This window comes from Cynocephalus volans, chromosome X, assembly GCF_027409185.1.
Source record: "Cynocephalus volans isolate mCynVol1 chromosome X, mCynVol1.pri, whole genome shotgun sequence".
NCBI classification, from domain to species: domain Eukaryota; kingdom Metazoa; phylum Chordata; class Mammalia; order Dermoptera; family Cynocephalidae; genus Cynocephalus; species Cynocephalus volans.
This window is the reverse complement of record NC_084478.1, coordinates 165,168,264-165,187,311: the sequence shown is the minus strand read 5'-3', so window position 1 is coordinate 165,187,311 and position 19,048 is coordinate 165,168,264. Positions and strand designations below refer to the sequence as shown.

At 38.2% G+C, this 19,048-nt stretch overlaps 1 protein-coding gene across 1 annotated transcript in view; it reads right to left on the bottom strand.

The window, feature by feature from the left end:
* Positions 1-19,048, bottom strand: part of AFF2 (ALF transcription elongation factor 2) — a 369,137-nt gene that overhangs the window by 74,864 nt on the left and 275,225 nt on the right. The gene's annotated exons all lie outside the window — the stretch shown is intronic.

Genomic DNA, 19,048 nt, shown 5'->3' with positions numbered 1-19,048 from the left:
AATATGAATCTTTCCGTGAACTTTTGGAAGTACCCTCATATCTGCATTTCTGTAATCTATACCAATAAAAAGCCTTAGAGAAGTTCTGCTTTCAATAACCTATTGCAAAACCATCCCAATTCAGCTATTTTCATGTTAGCGAATTAGGAGACAAACTGTCTAGGTAATTCTTGACTTATCTGAACACGGAGAATTTGTACAGACAATACTATAATGTTTTTCATATTGCTGAGTGACTGACTATAGTTTTGTTGAGGCAACAGGAAGCACGTAGAGCAAGGGGTGATTTAATACTAAACTGAGGAACAGAACTGCAGACTCCAGGGGCTGAGGCTGAGCGTGATTGCATGTAAATACCTGGAACTTTACATCAATGAGGATTTTTTGTACAAAGGGCTCACTGAGAACTATTCACAGTGATAGTTTTGTAAAGTCTTCCTGAATGAAGCATCAAAAGGAGATTAGGTTATGAATCACATTATTTCTTGTTAAGGGCATTCCATTTCTGGTTTCTTGAAAATCATTCTCTTTATATGTGGTAGTTCCGTTAACAAAATTATTTTGATTAACTAGAACACTTCTTTGCCCAGATCTGTCAAATATCAAAGGTGGAAATATAACTTTTTTTCAAATACAGCAATTTTGTTTTTATTATTCATTTGTTGCATTATTCTTGTTTGGGGAAATTTAAGGTATAAATGATTTTTGTTGCAGTAAAAATTCTTGCAAGGATCACATTTCAGAAGGCTTCCCAATATGCTTTCACTTGAGAGACAAATCCAATTCAACATGAAGTTTCATTATAAAGAAACTGTTACATGTGATGACACTGGTTACTGAAAATTGAAATGAAGTGAGAGGAAGCTAACACCAATGTGTATGAGATTCTCCTTTCTTTGAATGACACAAAGAACTCAATATATCTAATCATCTCCGTTATGCCCACTGGGAACTGAACTACAGTGATACTACACAAGGTTGCTTCTTGATTGCTGAAAACCCTAGTATTAAGCCATATGCCACTTATATCAGTAGTTAAAAAGCTTTGTGTGACTGCTGGATCCTGGGAATTGTTTTACTTTCTCTCTCCTGCTTAAAGTAAATAGTAGTAATAATCTGGGCACAAAATTCATAAAGGAAGGGTATCAACCACTCAGAATAGACCAACACTTTGGTTTTTACATTAATGTCTGAATTATTACAAACCTAGAAGCAGGCATTAGGCACATAATCTCTAGACAAGTTTTCTTTTGCTCTGGTGAGTGGTCTAAGCAGAGAGACTTTTAACAGGACCACAATGGAAAAAATTTTTCTATTTCTTATTGTAGGTTTGCCTAAGAAGCTCAAAGCTTAGATGTTCTGTTTTCCTGTCTTTTTCATAAAACTATCCTTCCTGACTTTTCTCTCCAACTCTCCTGTCTTCATGAATCAAACCAGCTTCTGAGTACCTGTCCTTCAGCCTCTAGAGTTAATGTCACCCCAAGGTCACCAGAGCCCCCTGATGTGTGGCTTTTCTATCAGTTTCCTCCTCCTCTTCCTCTTTCCTAGAAGCTCTATGTATTCTGTTTATAATATCCTCCGTTTGCACATGGTGGAGTTTCAGAGATGGGTACATTTTTGAATGTGGGTCTCCACAGTGAGTGCTGCACTGTGCTGTCAAGATAACTCTGGGGTTCTTTTCATAATTAAAAAAGCCAATAAACAGGAAATGACTGATGGATGAGCCATGCCTACAAAGGTTTCGTGAAAGCTTCACTACTCAGTGTTGCCTTCCTCTTTCCTCTCACTCTACCCTCCATAATCCTGCCCTGTCCATCAGGACCTTTTGAGAGTCCTAGATTATTATGCAAAAGAGTTTTATGTTAAGCATTCGAAGTAAAACTACAGTGAGTCCCATCACTACTAGTAAAACATTTAATGTGCATGTTAAGAGCTACAACTTGATTACTGACCAATAAGTAGACCAATAAGCAAGTAAGTCCCCCAAACAATTCAAAGTAAATGTCCCTAACAGGTCTAGTTATTCTACCCCTGCCTGAAGGGTTGCTAATGAATGTGCTGCCTGAATGAACAGAAAGATTGGGAACTCAAACAGTGTTGGCCTGGATAACGAGCCACTGGCATCAGAAACCAGTTCGTCCCCTGCAAAGTTTCCTCTGGAGTGTGTTCCTCATCCAGAAGTGATTTTCCAATAAAATCAGCCTCCATTATTGCAAGCATAGGCGCAATCCCCAAGGGAGGAGATCAGGCAATTCAATTCTAGGAAATACTATACAAGACAAAATTAACCTTGTAATATTGTTACAACCTAAAACATGGTCTTGTTTTTATGGTTTCTTTTGTACACATCAATATTAAGTGAGAATTTTTTTACCCCTATCACTGAGATGTGACCAAAGGACTTAATTACTTATATATTCATGAAAAGAACATGAAATGAAAAAAAGCTTGTTTAGTTTTACCACTCTGCAGAGTTAGCACTTGAACTCTTGTGGCTAGAAACATCTGTGACTCTGTGTGGTAAGCCTTGCTTAATAAGGTCAGCTCCCTTATAGCTATCCATTTTGGAGTTGTCCAACTTTTGTGTATTTTGACCAAGGGAAAATGCTACCAAATGCTTCTTCATGCTGTGATAGTAAGTTATGGCAGGAAGGAGAAAGGGCATATCAGATGCATCTCAAACTCTGCAACTCCAAGGAAGAGGGCAAGTATGTGTGTTTTAGCATTTGCTGCTGTATGCTCATGTCCAATCCTGCTAATTCTGAATATCAAGATGGCCTTTCAGAAACTGGAAATAGCATGCTTTGTCAGCTATTAACCTAATAACCTTTTTGTTTCCTTGTACCATATGACAAAAATTTGCCTTTCTTCATTCTTGAAAATTCCTAATGTCATCAAACACAACTGCCCATGCATAACCCCCACCCATAGGGAGTTCCTGTGCCTTCCCTTCAAAATAAATAGTGAAAATACATACTGAGCAGGAAGATGGGAATAGACCAGAAGAATCCCCTGCTGGGTAAAATTCTAGCTCTATAAAGACAGTAAAACTAATTGTATAATGCCTTGAAGTAAAACCAATTTGGAATATAGACTACTAGTTTCTTGGTTCCTTTACAGGAAGAGTTAGTAACTCACATGGTGGCTTATAATTAATTAAGCAGTTGATTATCTAAAGAGCAGTGCAAAATCAGGCTTACTCTAAGACTAAACTCATAGTCATTCTAAACTAAGATTGTTGAACTTCAGTTCATATCCTTAGATGCTTGCATTCATTCATCCAAGATATTGAACTCCTGCTATATTCCAGTCACTAAAGGTTTTCACTTTTATGGACCTTACATTCTCGTGGGAGGTGACAATTCAAAATATAAACAGACAGACACATAGATAGGTAGACAGATAGATAGATACAGAATGATAACTGCTAAAAAGGAAAAATAAAGTATGGTAAAGCAGATAGTAGTGCATAAGTTGGCAATTTTGTATAGTGTGGAGGTCCAATGCTTTTTCTCCTGCTCAGAGCCCTTCTAAAATTCCTCTTCATGGCATTTACTATCTGCAAGAGAAAATTATTCTTATTTTGAACTAATACCCACATTACTTGCCTTGACTGCCCACTTCTGTTAATATATGTGGCTCTGAGTCACTTGTTTTAGACTATTTTGAAAAGTTAAAAGCAGGAGATGTCATCAAGATGGCAGATGAGACAGTTCCCAGCTTCACTCTCTCCCACAACTGATCAATTTACAACTATTAGAGGGCCGAGCCCGTGGTGCACTCGGGAGAGTGTGGCGCTGGGAGCGCGGCGACACTCCCACCACGGGTTCGGATCCAATATAGGAATGGCCGGTGCACTCACTGGCTGAGTGCTGGTCAAGAAAAAGACAAAAAAATAAAAAAAATTACAACTATTAGATAGCAAAAACTGCCAACCTAGGACCACTGGAGCTTGGGGGAAGAGGAGGAGAGACCTGCAGGCTTCATGATGGTGAGAAAAGCCATGGCGAGAGAAAGCAGGGACTGCTTCTGACTGTTTTCAGTCCTGGCCCTTTCAGGGCCAGCAATGGTGAGCACAAAAAGCAGAAGCTGGCAAAAGCTGCAGCTGAATCCATGCTTGGAGTCTGCAGGGGAGCAGATGGCCTCAGAGTGCACCATATCAGCCCCCAAGGCCAGCAAGACCACAGACAGGATTCCCGTGGACCCACATAGGAGGGAGGGGCTGCAGCAAACTGAAGAAAAAAACACTCAGAGACAGTCGAGTCATTACAAGGGGGCTTGGTTGTGCCTCCTTGGCTGTGTTTGGAGTGCAGGAGGAGGCTGGCCCAACAGGGGAACACTGGGGCACAGCATGGGCAGCTGAACTTCCTTCCCATTGGCACTGACCCACTCAGTGGAGACTGGTCAGGGTGACAAAACTGCAGGGGGTGCAGTTTCCTGGAAAGACTCAATCCCAGGCCAGAATTTCTACACGGCCCAGGTATATCTGACCTCACAAGACCTGGAAGTGATTAAAAGGCCAATAACTGAAACCCGAGCCACACCAAAAATCTTCCCCAGAAAAGCAGCAGCAAAGCAGCAGTTTAGCTCAACCACAGTGCTCAAGTGCTGGTGCCCACAAGAAGTTTCCCCAATTTTGGAATTAACCAAAGGACAACAAATTATTTCCAGTGCAGAGTTTAAGTGGTGGTGGTAAATAATTATCCAACACAGAACTAAAAGAAAAAAAAAAAAAGAGAGAAAAAATGCAGATCAGTGACGAAGCTCTGATATTAACCAGTAAAGGTCTAACATCATTAAAAAACACCTATAAAACCTAGAAGAAGTAGTAGTCTCCTCAAATGCACAGGCATCAATGTAAAGAAACAAATATTATTAAAAAGCAAGGAAATATGATACCATTAAAGGAAACAAACCAAGCACCAGCAATGGACCCAGAAGGACAACAGATTTATGAAATGTTTGATAGAGAATCCAGAATAACCCTCTTAAGGATGTTCAGGGAGTCACAAGAAAATACACATAGAAAATGAAATGATATCTGGAAAATAATTCAGGAGTAGAATGAGAAACTTGACAAAGGAACTGAATCAATTAAAAAAAACCAAAATTCTAGAAATCAAGAATACATTATCTAAACTCAACAGAAAGCTGCAACAGCAGACTTAATCAATCTGAGGAAAGAATCAGTTAGCTTGAAGATGAAACATGTAAAATTATCAAGTCAGAGGAGCAAAACAAAAAAAGAATAAGAAAAAATAAAACAGAAATACAGCAAATATGGGACTTCCTCACGTGAAATAACCTCTGCATAATTGGCATACCCAAAGGGGAAGAAAAAGGGAGAGACCTAGAAAGCATATTCAAGGAAATAATAACTAAAAATTTCCCAAGTATACAGAAAGATGACATCCAGGTACAGAAAACTCAGAGGTCACTAATCAAATTCAATCTAAGGAGGAACACCCCAAGGAACATCATGATCAAATTATCAAAAATCAAAGACAAAGAAAGGATGCTGAAAGCATCAAGAAAAAAAATAAACCCATAACATTCAACAGAGCCCCAATACATCTCTCAGTGTATTTCTCTGTAGAAACCCCACAGGCCAGAATATATCAGCCGGGGTCATATATTCAGAGTGCTGAGGGAAAAAGAGCATTAGCCAAGAATTCTCTATCCAGCAAAACCTTCAAATGTGAAGGAGAATTAAAGACTTTCTCAGACAAACAAAAGCTAAAGGAATTCATCAATACTAGACCTGCATTACAAGAAATGCTAAAGGGAATTCTTCAATTTGAAAAAAGACAATGCTAAGGAGCAGCAAGAAAACATCTGAAGGTACATAACTCATTAGTAAAGTAAGTTCACAAACTCAGAATACTCCAGTATTGTAAGGGGTGGGGGGAGGTGAATAAACAACTTACATCCTTAATATGAAGACTAAAGGACAAACCTAACAAGACAACAAATAGAACAACCATATAAGATATTGGCAATATTAAAAGATGTAACTTGAAACAATAAAATGTCAAAAAGTGGGGAGAAATGATTCCAAAGCATAGAGTTGGATTTGGTTCTGTCTTTTTTCTTAGATATCAAAGTTAAGCTATTATTAGTCTAAAATAATCTTTTATAACTGTAACATGTTTTTTGTAAGCCTCATGGTAACCATAACAAAAATATTATGAGACATACTAAAAATAAATAGCAAGCAAATGAAATACGTTGCTAGAGAAAAACAATCACAAAAAAGACAGTAAAATCAGAAAAAAAGGATTAACAAAAAAAAAGAAAAGAGGAAAAGTTACAAAATGTCAGTAACAAGTCCCTGTTTATCAATAATAACCCTAAATGTGAATGGATTAAATGTCCCAATTAAAAGACACAAAATGGCTGAATGGGTTATAAAACAAGAACCAACAACATGCTGCCTACAAGAAACTCACTTCACCCATAAAGACACATACCAACTGAAAGTGAAGGGATGGAAAAAGTTATTTCATGGAAATGGAAAGCATAAAGGAGCAGGAACAGCTGTACTAATAGCTGGGGAGTTTAACACCCCACTTTCAGCAAAGGACAGACATCCATACAGAAAATTAATGAGGAAACATAAGAATTAATCTGTACTATAGGCTCACTTGACCTAATGGATATTTGTAGAACATTTCATCCAGCAGCTGCAGAATACACATTCTTCTCAGCAGCACATGAAACATTCTCTAGAACAGACGATGTGTTAAGTAACAAAACAAATCCCAATTTAAAAAAAAAAAAAAATTGAATCATATCAACTACTTTATCCAACCACAGTGGAATAAAACTAGAAACCAAAAACAAAAGGGACACTAGAAACCACACAAATACATGGAAATTAAACATTCTCCTAAGTGATAAATGGGTCAAACAAGAAATCAAAAAAGAAATTAGAACATTACTGGCGACAAATGAAAATGAAAATACAACATACCAGAATCTATGGGACACAGCAAAAGCAGTTCTAAGAGGGAAGTTTATAGCAATAAATGCTTACATCAAAAAAGAAGAAAGACTTCAAATAAACAATCTAATTTTGCACTTTAAGGAACTAGAAAAGTATGAATGAACCAAACCGCAAATCAGTAGAAGGAGAGAAATAACAAAGATCAGATCAGAACTAAATGAAAATGGGACCATAAGAAAAATGCAAAAGATTGATTAAATGAAAAGTTGATTTTTTGGAAAGATAAGCAAAATTGACAAACCATTAGTGAGAATAATAAAGAGAAGACCCAAATAACAAAAATCAGAAATGAAAAAGGAGACATTTCAACTGATACCACAGAAATACAAGGGATCATAAGAGATTATTTTGAACAACTACATGTGAACAAACTGGAAAACCCAGAAGAAATGGATAAATTCCTGGACACACACAACATACCAAAGTTGAATCATGAAGAACTAGAAAATCTAAAAAGACCAATAACAAATAATGAGACTGAAGCAGTAATAAAAAGTGTTCCAACAAAGAAAACCCCAGGGCCAAATGGCTTCACTACCAAATTCTACTAAACATTTAAAGAAGAATTAATACCAATTCTTCTCAAACTCTTTCAAAAGATTGAATAGGAGGGAATACTTCCAATCTCATTCTATGAGGCCAGCATTGCCTGCATACCAAAACCAGAAAAAGATAGAACAAGATACTACAGACCAATATCCCTAATGAATACAGATGCGAAGATCCTGAACAAAATACTAGCAAACAGAATCCAACCACACATTATTTACATTGACTAATTATCCTGATTTGATCACCACATATTGTACACATGCATTGATATTTGATTCTGTACCTGGCAAATATACATAATCAATTTTCTTTCAACAAAAAAACTGTCAAAAAATCATTCACCGTGATCAGGTGGTATTCATCTCAGGCATGCAAGGATGGTTTAATATATGCAACTCTATAAACGTAATACATCACATTAATGGAATGAAGGGGGAAAAATGATAACTTCAATAGATACAGAAAAAGCACTTTATAAAATCCAACTCTGCTTTATGATAAAAAGACTCAACAAACTAGGTATAGGAGGAATGTACCTAAACACAGTAAAGGCCATATATGACAAATCCACAGCTAATATCATACTGAATGAACAAGTATTGGAGGCTTTTCCTCTAACATAAGGAACAAGACAAGATTGCCCACTTTCCCCACTCTTATTCAGCATAGTACTGGAAGTTCTAGCCAGTGCAATAATGCAAGAGAAAGCAATGAAGTGCATCCAAATTGGAAAGAAGGAAGTTAAAATATCCCTATTTTTGCAGATGATGTGATCCTGCACCTAGAAAACCCCAAAGATTCCATAAAAACATTACTAGAACTAATTAATGAATTCAGCACAGTAGCAGGCTGCAAAATCAACACACAAAAATCAATAGCCCACCTCTATGCCAATAATTAAATTGCTGAAGAAGAAATCAAGAAAGTAATCCCATTCACAATAGCTCCCCAAAAATGAAATATCTAGGAGTAAATTTAACCAAGGAGGTGAAAGACTTCTATAATAAAATGTATAAAACATTGGTGAAAAAAAATGAAGAGGATACAAATAAATGGAAATATATCCCATGTTCATGGGTTATAATAATTTACATCATCAAAATTTCTATATTCCCCAAAGCAATCTACACATTCAATGCGATCCCTATCAAAATACAAATGATATTCTTCACAGAAATAGAAAAAAATGATTTTAAAATTTGTACCGAACCACAAAAGATCCTGTATAGTTAAAGCTATACTGAACAAAAAGAACAAAGTTGGAGGCATAATGCTTCCTGACCGCAAAATATACTATAAAGCTATAGTAACCAAAGCAGCATGGTACTGACATAAAAATAGACAAATAGACCAATGAAACCGAATACAGGGCCCAGAAATAAACCCACACATTTGCAGCCAACTGATTTTCAAGGAAGTTGCCAAGAATATACAGTGGGGAAAGGAAGCTTCTTCAAGAAACGGTGGTGAGAAACTGGATATCCACATGCAGAAGATTGAAACAAGACCCCTATCTCTCACCATACACAAATATCAACCGCAAATGGGTTAAATACCTAAATGGAAGATCCAAAGCTATGAAACTACTAGAAGAAAACAGGGGAAATACTACATGATATGGGAGTGGGCAGCGCATTTTGGAGCAAGACTATAAAGGTGCAGGCAACTAAAGCAAAAAATAGACAAATGGGACTACATCAGACTAGAACGCTTCTACATAGCAAAAAACACAATCAACAAAGTGAAGAGACAACCTACAGAATGAGAGAAAGCATCTGCAAACTACACATCAGACAAGGGGCTAATACCCAGAATATATAAGGAACTCAAAGAACTCAACAGAAAAAATAAATAAATAAATAAATAACACAATTAAAAATTTGGCAAAGGACCTGAATAGATATTTCTCAAAGTAAGACATATAAATGGCTGACAAACACATGAAAAAAATGCTCAAAATCACTAATCATCAGGGAACTGCAAATTAAAACCACAATAAGATATATCTCACCCCAGTTAGAATGGCTATTATCAACATGACCGACAATAACAAATACTGGCAAGGATGCAAAGAAAAGGTGGGACATTGTTGGTGAGAATGTAAATTGGTATTGCCACTGTGGAAAATGGTTTTGAGCTTCCTCAGATAACTAAAAGTAGGTCTACCTTATGACTCAACTATCCTACTGCTGTGTATAGACCCTAAAGAGAATGAAATCAATATACCAAAAAGACACCTACACTCCCATGATCATCACAGCACTATTCACAATAGCCAAGAGATGGAATTAACCTAAACGTCCATCAACAGATGAATGGATAAAAGAACTGTGGTATATGTACACAATGGAATACTACTCAGCTATAAAAAGAAATGCTATCCTGTTACTTGCAGCAACATGGATGGAACTGGAAACCATCATGTTAAGTGAAGTAAGCCAGGCACAGAAAGACAAACACCACATGGGCTCACTTGTACATGGAATCTAGAAAACAACAACAATAACAACTACAAAAAACAGTGGTTCTCACAGAAGTAGAGAATAGAAAAATGGTTACCAGAGCCTGGGAGGGGAGGGGGTGATGGAGGGGGAGAAGAGGTGGACTGACGGGTACAAAACTATGCTATCTACAGTTGGTGAATCATCGTGCAGTATATGCATGTATTGAAACAACACACTGTACCCCATGAAATAAATATAAATAAAATTAAAAATAAGTTAAAAGCACATTCAAAGTTCTACCAGTCATCACTAAGGACCAACAGAAGAACCTCACACATGGTTTGATTGTACTCTCCAAGGGAATTTCCCAACAGGATTTGTACCACAACAGCATCACTGCAGGAAGGGCCCAGGTGCACTCTGCTCTGTCATTGTATGGCAGCCCTCATTTGGGTGCTGATTTAAAAACACATAGCATTTTCTAGTTATATCACATACATAAACAGATGTTTCTGTAGTGCTTGGAAACAGTAGGTTCTCCTGTTTTATTTAAATATTATCCTCTACAATCTTGTTTCAATCATGTCAAATCTCTTTATGAAAACAGGTCGGTTGTAAATTATATATGAGTTTCTCTCTCTCTCTCTCTCTCTCTCTCTCTCTCTCTGTGTGTGTGTGTGTGTGTGTGTGTGTGTGTGTGTGAAGGAGGGAGAGTCTATATACACATCCATACATATCTTTAAAGCAAATTTGCAAACATGTCTAATTTGCTTATTAAACACCTGCATCATGGTTTGAGTCAAGTTAAACTTTCACCTAGCCAGTGTTGGAAGTAACACATACCCCCAGCTACTGGGAGAGAGATAAATGAGGTGTGTATCTATGTGTAGATGCTATTGTTAGCAGATTCATGGCAACCCACGCTCCAGTGAATGACAATGCAAGGACAAATGAGTATGAATGAGCTCCTTGGCTGCCCTGGGCTTCCCCTCCCAGGCTTCCATGAAGGACTGTAGATATATCCTCCATGAAGGTGCTCAAAAATAAGCAAAAAGCCACAATGGTTTTCTGAAATATTTTCCTCATATATGTGTAACACACTTGTGAGAATATGGTACTGAGAGGAGGTTGAAGGCAGTCAAAATATTGGGAGAGGAAGAGAACTGAGAAAAAGATTGAAGAACTCATTTTAGTTATGGCTGCCTCTGCCTGTACCATCACCAGCAACAATTCTGTCTTGGATTTAACTTGCCATGGAGTATGAGGGTACACTGATATAGAATAATTAAACACATATGTATATAAAAGTCGGATTATTATAATGACATTTAATCTACCCCTATGCTGTAAATTCTACAAATGGAAACATTTTCCTGCAAAAGAATGGTTTACTTTTTAAAAATGTTGGCTCTCTAGATTACTCTGTTGGTTTAGGCAGAAGCTTTAAGAAAGCAGAAACTATTTGTTTCCTATTTCAGTCCCTGGCCAAAATGAGTCATTTCTATAGTTCTCAGTCTCCCCAAACTAGTAGTCAACTAAATAATAACTTACTACCTCAGGCTTTTGACTTTGAACATGTTTTGCAGTCAATAGAGGACTGATTTACTGTTTGGAGCCCTGCCTCTAGTTAACATGGGGGCATGCATCATTGCCCTAGAAATAAAAATAGCCCTACTGTGCTTTGTTTGGGGCTGATAAAAATACATTCAGAAGGAAATTTCATACCTGTTATATGAATTCACAAAATGAAGCTAAAATAATAGTGTTATGTGTCATGCCTAAATACTATAACTTAGCATAGCCTAGATGTTTGAGTAATGTGAATAAAATATTTTTTTTTAATGTGAGAAACAATCTTGGGTCCATGAAGCCACAAGGGAACACCTGGATGCTTTGGAACCCTATGTAAACTGAGATTTGCATAATACTCCACAGAGAAGGATTAGCTAGATATAATCAGAACGGACTTGATACATCTATTTCTTTATGAGCAGTTTAAAAAGGGTACTTTATAATTTCCCCCTAACTCTAGCCTTTAATTTTCTGGAATAAAAGAATCTTTTCCAGCATTTTCTTAGTTTCATCCACATTGCACTGCTCTCCTCTTAATGCCAAAAGTAGGGCCTGAGTCCTTGGCAGTATGATGCCTTAGGTATCCGGCACATGCAACTAACTACTCTTTTTTTTCTTTTTCATCCTGCAACTCACAACCTCAGTTTATTCTGCTACTGTGAAAAATGCCCCCTCTCCTAAGCTGCCTCTAAGTACTAGACATTGCTCACAACACAGCATCTGCTTTCTCTTCTTAGTGCCTTTTGAAAGTGTTGTTCTGCTCTCTCGAATGGCCTCAACCCCACTGTGTACCAGGGGAGTCCTGCTGAGCTAGGGAAAGCCCGCTCCAAGCAGTTTCTCACTCCTTCATCTGTGCCCCACAGGATGCTGCACACACTTCAATCATAGAACCAGTGTATTCTGTAGTGTAATGATTTGTCTGTTTCCCTAGCAGAGTGTGAGGGCTTCCAGGGCAGAGATCTCATCTTACTTACCTCTCTGTCAGCAAAGCCTGGCACATAGTAGGTACAGAATTAATGTTTGTTAAAGGAATCAATGTGTGTGGTTTGCTTGAATTTCTAGGAGATCAGCTATGTGATTCCAAGTTTTTGGCAGTTTTCTGAGAGATCACTGAATGGCAAATGTTAAAATAAAACGGTAGGCGTAATTCATATGTACCAAAAACCGAGCTAACTTGTGAACAGATTAAACAGAGTTGTATATTATCACCTAAGCGGCAAACACTGAGAAGCATAGTTAGGAACTAACAAGTGGATCAGGAGGTATTTTATGTGTGCTGTTGTTTAAAAAACTGGTTTAATTTCCTTTCAAATGGTTTGACTCCACATTTGTTGGCTTACTTGAGGTCCCTCAGATTCATCAATACATGGGTGCTTTCTGTTGCCCTTTCATCCTTATGGTTATTAGGGTGTTAATTTACCACATAAAGCTTTTTGAAAGATGAGTGATGCTAACCAGGTAGCTAACATGTTTGAAGTTTTGAAGGAACTCTTCCTTACACATTAAAAAGTTAATATACTTGAAGTTGACATAGTAGTTAAAGTGCCGGAAAATTCAATGATTCATTAATTTCTGATACATGTAGTGCTATATTCTAAGAAAATAAATCATTATGTAAAGTAGATAATTTGACTTAAATACCAACAACAAAATCCTGGGCATTCAAAGTGGGTGTGTGTGTCTGGAGAGGCAGTGGGTGCCAAGTGGGGAGTTTCTGGAAACTTGGGGTTCCGAGCCATTTGCTCTCTGGGTTTCAGTTGTACCATCTGAAATTGCCTAGATGACACAACTCCAATTACCAATGAAAAGGGGGGTGTCCAGAAATTTGTGCAAGTTTCAATAGCTGTGAGGAAGATTGCTGGAACCTTCTGCATCCAATTGCAGCTATCTGAACAACATAAAGAGCCCAATTTATTTCATGCAGCAGTTTAGAGAGAGGTTTTATTGCTGTTTTTCCATGAACTGTCCTTAAAATGGCTAGAGACAATTAGAGACTGACTAGAGATTTGGTGAGGGGGTAGGAAGCACACTGGTGTGGGTGCCTCATTGTCATGAAATGAGTGGACCGGGCATCATGCCCACCACGTGGATGGGGCTCACTGGGAACTGCTGGGCTTCATGTATCTCATTCAGAAGGTCACCCTATATATGTCTCTTAGCCTCTTTGAAGACTGCACCTCAGGATAGTCACAATCCATAAAAATAATTTAGCATGTGATACTGTAGAAGACACATACTTGATTATTTCAGACTTGGGAGATTTATTTTCTTTCCATGGCTGACTTTTTAAATAATATGAATATTACTTCACATTCGTACTTCGAGTATTCACGCTACAGACTGGGTGTGAGTTGTCAGGGCACTAGGTTTCTCAAACTACCTACAGAGGCAAGGCCTCCATGTGGTCATTTTATTTCAGATGGACTCGAGCATCCACTTCTGCCTTCCATGAAACATTCTCCCTGCCAGACAAGGGTGTCCTCTGGTAAAACATGTTTGGGAAACCTTGGGTAAGATAAAGCTAAACAGAACTCTTTCTACACACTTCTTGGAGCCTTTATTATGTGAATGTGCACAGTGATACTCCAGGAAAGGGATGTAATAGAGTATGCCAAACCATCGTGCTAGAGACTTTTTATTCTAAAGGAGACAATCACAGAAAACTAGTGTTTGGCAGAACACAGTTCAGAATCCACCGCCTTATCCTTCTGAATGAATGGGGTTACTTCACTGACGTCCTGCAAGTCTGTGTCATGCATGTGCCCAAGAGCATTGCAAGAGATATAAACTCCAACTGCAAAATTACCTTTGGTCATAAGGGGCCATTTCAAGGGCTCTACCTAATGTCTTTGAGGCCACATATATCTTCTACCTAACACATCTCTTTAAAACTCTAATGATGTGCCTTCTTTGTCCCTCATTTCAGAGATGCACAAGGCAGAAATGATGGGGAAAGGAAGCGTGCGTGTATGTGTGTGCACATGTGTGTGGACAGAAACATGGATGCATTATATAAGCAATGCTTATGATGTCTGTGCATGTATGAGTCTATATCACATTAACAGATCAAATATTGTTCTAAAATGAGCATAATTATAAAACAGGTTTACAAACTATGGCTTTTTAAAAAAGGTGTTAACAGTCATATAAATAATCTAGCTGAGGCCTGTAGCAAAGAAAGGACATGTCCAATTTCATAGTACAAGTTGATGTCAGACTGAAGACTAGACCCCAGGTACATCAACTCTTTGTTTATGCTTAATAATTAGGGGTCTAAATGATCATTCACATTCAGTAATAAGTTAAGGGCTCTTCAATGCTATTTGACTGTACCAAGAGAATCTCTTTCGCCTAAATAAGCCCACATTTCTTCTCAGCCTCAGTTTCCAATGTGACCTTTCACTGCCTGCACACCATCAGGTAGCCTGGGCTCCTCACTTCCCCCTGTCACACCTTAGCACCAGTGTCTCAAGTCAGCAAGCAGTCCTTACAGTCCCAGTATAAATGTCTCCTCCTTCTTCCCCCCTGTCTCTGAGATTGCTAACCAGAAGCATTTTCTCTCCTTAGAACTTCCCTGGTACTTTATCTGTTCCCCACTTAACAAACATCTCTCTCTATCTTGTATTTAATTCTTTACAAACTGATTTTATCTATTCTACTGGACTCTAAACTCCTCGAGGGTAAGACCTGTGTCAGATTTATTTTTAATTCCCTCAGCATCTATCACAGTTCCCGGAATGCTGTAGATCCTAATAAATATTCACTGGATGAATAAATGAATAATGCACAGACATCATGGTCAGAAAAATCTTTGTGGCTATTTGTCATTTTCAATAATGAAACCACCATATCTATAAGATGGATTGGTTCCTAAATAAAACTGTAATTTCCTAAGCAGAGTGGATTCTGATCCTGATTTGTGAGACAACTACAACGTTGTTTAATGTGGTTAAAGTGCAAAAGCAGGGAAGAATTTTATGCCTGACAACTGTGCTTGCTCTCTCTCTCGCTTGCTCGCTCTCTGTTTCTTTCTCTCTCTCTTTTGGTAACAGATGTCAACCTCAGTTAGATTCAACTCAACTTATTAGTGCATGGATTTTAGCCAAAAGCAATTCGCATTTTCAGAAGTGTACTATCACATATGTCTTAATAACAAAAATGTGTTTTTTAAAAAATATATGTGAAAAGTCACATATGGTAGCAGAAATATGTACATCTCTTAGGCCTTGCTGTCACAATGAAATCTTGGAGCTGATTGCTGCAGAACAGTAACATACAAGTGAAAGTCTCTCTGACACATTAAAGAGCCACAGTTTGAAAATAATAATCAAGCTTTGATATCAATATGGTTCCAAAATACTGAGAAAGACAACAGACATCTCTTGTCCTAATCACTAATCTTTTTTTTTTTTTTTTTTTTTGTGACTGGTAAGGGGATTGTAACCCTTGGCTTGGTGTCACCTGCACCGCGCTCAGCCAGTGAGCGCACCAGCCATCCCTATAGAGGATCCGAACCCGCGGCCTCGGTGCTCCCAGCACCTCACCACTGCGCTCCCAGCGCTGCACTCATTCGAGTGAGCCACGGGGTTGGCCCTCTGACCACTAATCTTAAGAACATTCACTTTTGAGTCTTATTCTCAGAGGTAATATTTAATGTTTACAGGGAAAGTCATTAGTGTATCCAGGTACATTATGTGCTTACATTCTGTAGGCATATATTTAATTTCTCTTTTATAAGGAGTATAAATAATGTGTACCACAGTCTCCCTATGGTGATGAAAGAAGCTTGCAACCATAAAGGTATTAAAAATAAATTGAACAAGTGGTTGAGAAATAGGAAGGAGGAGGTGAACCTTTTCAAGAGGAAAATATACAAACTAAATGAATATTGCGCATCATTTACCATCACCCTAATTCAAAGTTTACTCAGCCATTAGATCTGGGAGTAACAGAATTTTAGAAGGTGCATAGGCCCATTGCAATATACCCATCTACACACAACTTGGAAGACTAGCAGTGTGTTCTAGATATCTGTTGACTGGTTTCTGAGGCATCACTGTCCTGTCAATCATATGTCATATCCATAAGATTTTCAAAGGTAGTTAGTGAAGAGCAAGTTTCTTTGCTCTTATTGAGAATTAGGTGGTACATCAGCCCCAGAAAGTCCTGAACATATGATAAGGGCTTGGTAAATATCTACTCAATGTTTTAAAGCCCAAAAGAGAAAGATTGATAGTTTAACCTTCAGTATCCCACACACATACAAAATACTTACTACCTTTTCTAGCTGACCAACTAGAGCAGTAATAATCACATTTTCTATAACGGGCTAGATGACAAACATGTTTAGATTTATGGGCCACATAGAATCTCTGTCATAACTACTCAACTCTGCCATTGTAACACAAAAGCAGCACCCACAAACAATATGGAAATGAATGAGTGTGGCTATGTTCCAATAAAACTTTATTTATAGATTCTGAAATTTGAATTTCATATAATTTTCACATGTCATGAAATCTTCTTTTTATTTTTTTCTAACCATTTGGCAAACTTTGCACCAAAGGACTATATTGACTCACACATATGGTCATCTTCACCAAACTGTGTTTGTATTTCAGTTGTAAATGATGCCACTGGACCTCTGCTTTCCAGCAACACTGTACACACTTTCTAATGCATGCTTAGAAAGACAATCAAATGTTAATTCTGGCATATGAACTCAAACGAGGAACTGGTTTGAGGCAAAGCAGCTAGAATGAACCAGAGCAATGTGGAAACATTTTTACATGTGGCATGAGCCAAGAATAACAGGGACTGAATTTGTCAGTTACAACACACAGGCCCTTCTGACTTGACAGCACCACTCTACTAGAGTAGAGCCACCAGCCTTATTAAGCTTCCAGGCCAGGTTCCTTGAAAGGACTGTTTCCTTGGATGCGTCCAACTTGTTTATTTGTTCATTCATTCAGAAAACATGCATCAAACCTTTACTATATTTGGAGTCCCAGTGCACTGAGTGTAACTGAAATTCTCTGGCAGATGTCAGAAATGGCAAGAGGACCATTATATACCCAACTTTTAAAAACCCCAACTCTTCTTCTATCAGGCAGTGCAACTGAGTCATTCTCTGGAGTTTCTGTCCCTGGCCTGACTTTTTGAGGAGGTTTCTCTATTCTTAAAGTACACATATAGCTGTGGGTGGCAAGCGAGTTTGGTACTGTGATCCCAAATGCAACAGGATACCAAAATTCACACTGAGAACAATATCTTATTTAATTCAAAAACAATTCTAAACACCTACCAGGTTTATTACTATGCAGATTTTCAAATATTCTTTAAAAAAGCCCCATAATCCTTTGGCTCTTCGTTTTTCTGTCTTCCTTTTATAACATTTCTTAAAGTGCTAGACATTAGACAGAGTCTGCACTGTGAATGAATAAGGACTCATAAAAAATATAATTATCTGTAGGACTGAATCCTTAAAAGGAGCAAACAGAAAACTGGTCCCACTTCCAGGCCATTAGACTACAATTTAATGTGGTCCTGCACACTGCCCATGGGCTGTCCTGTGCATGCAAAGATGGAACTTGGGACTCACTTCTTATTGGGAGGGCTCAGACTAGGAGACGTTTCCCCCATCATAAATCTAGATTTACACTCCTCCAGCTCTTGTCCCAACCCTTGTAACCTGGGGCACACATCTGCATGCAGGCAGGGTGGGGTGTAGTCAGACTGTGAGAAAGAAGATCACTAATGGCCCACCCGGGGACTAAAACCCTAGCCCTGGCCTCATTAGCACCATCCTCTACTCCTCTGAGCTTGCCAGCCACAGGCTTGCAGTGGAGGAGCCTTCAGGGCATACAGACAGAAAAGAAATCAGGCTGCAGAGATTTCAACCCCAACTGAACACCAGACAAAAACTCAGCTACGAAAAATACTTCCGTAGGAGTGCCACAATATAATACACTCCAGACTACAGATGGCCCTCTAAAGGCTACATACAGAAGCCTGATAGGAAATATTCTGTGGCCTAAGAAAAATGACATTGAAAAACAAAGTATATAACACCTGTTGGAAAAATGTATTAGGGCTTAGATTTAACGGTATGCTAAACACTACCCTGGTGCCCTGGAAAAGTTAATTCTTTTGCAAAATACAAACAGCATTCTTGTCTTTAGCATTAGCTGATCCATTCTCCAAGAACTATTAAAAATCCATGCACTCCACATTTTTGCATTTGGTACCAACTATAATGGAAGTCAGCTGACATGAATTAAGACATAATTCCTAGAGATGTGATATCACCGGATCTATAATAACTTAGCAAGTAGAGCAGGTCCTCCCTCTGCCACAAGGCTGGCAAGAGTGGTATGCATCATAATACTACAATCAGATGTCACAAACCCACATGACAAGACAGCCATCATTCTTAATTTGAAAGTCTCCCTTCTGGAAGAGACAGAATGTCTAA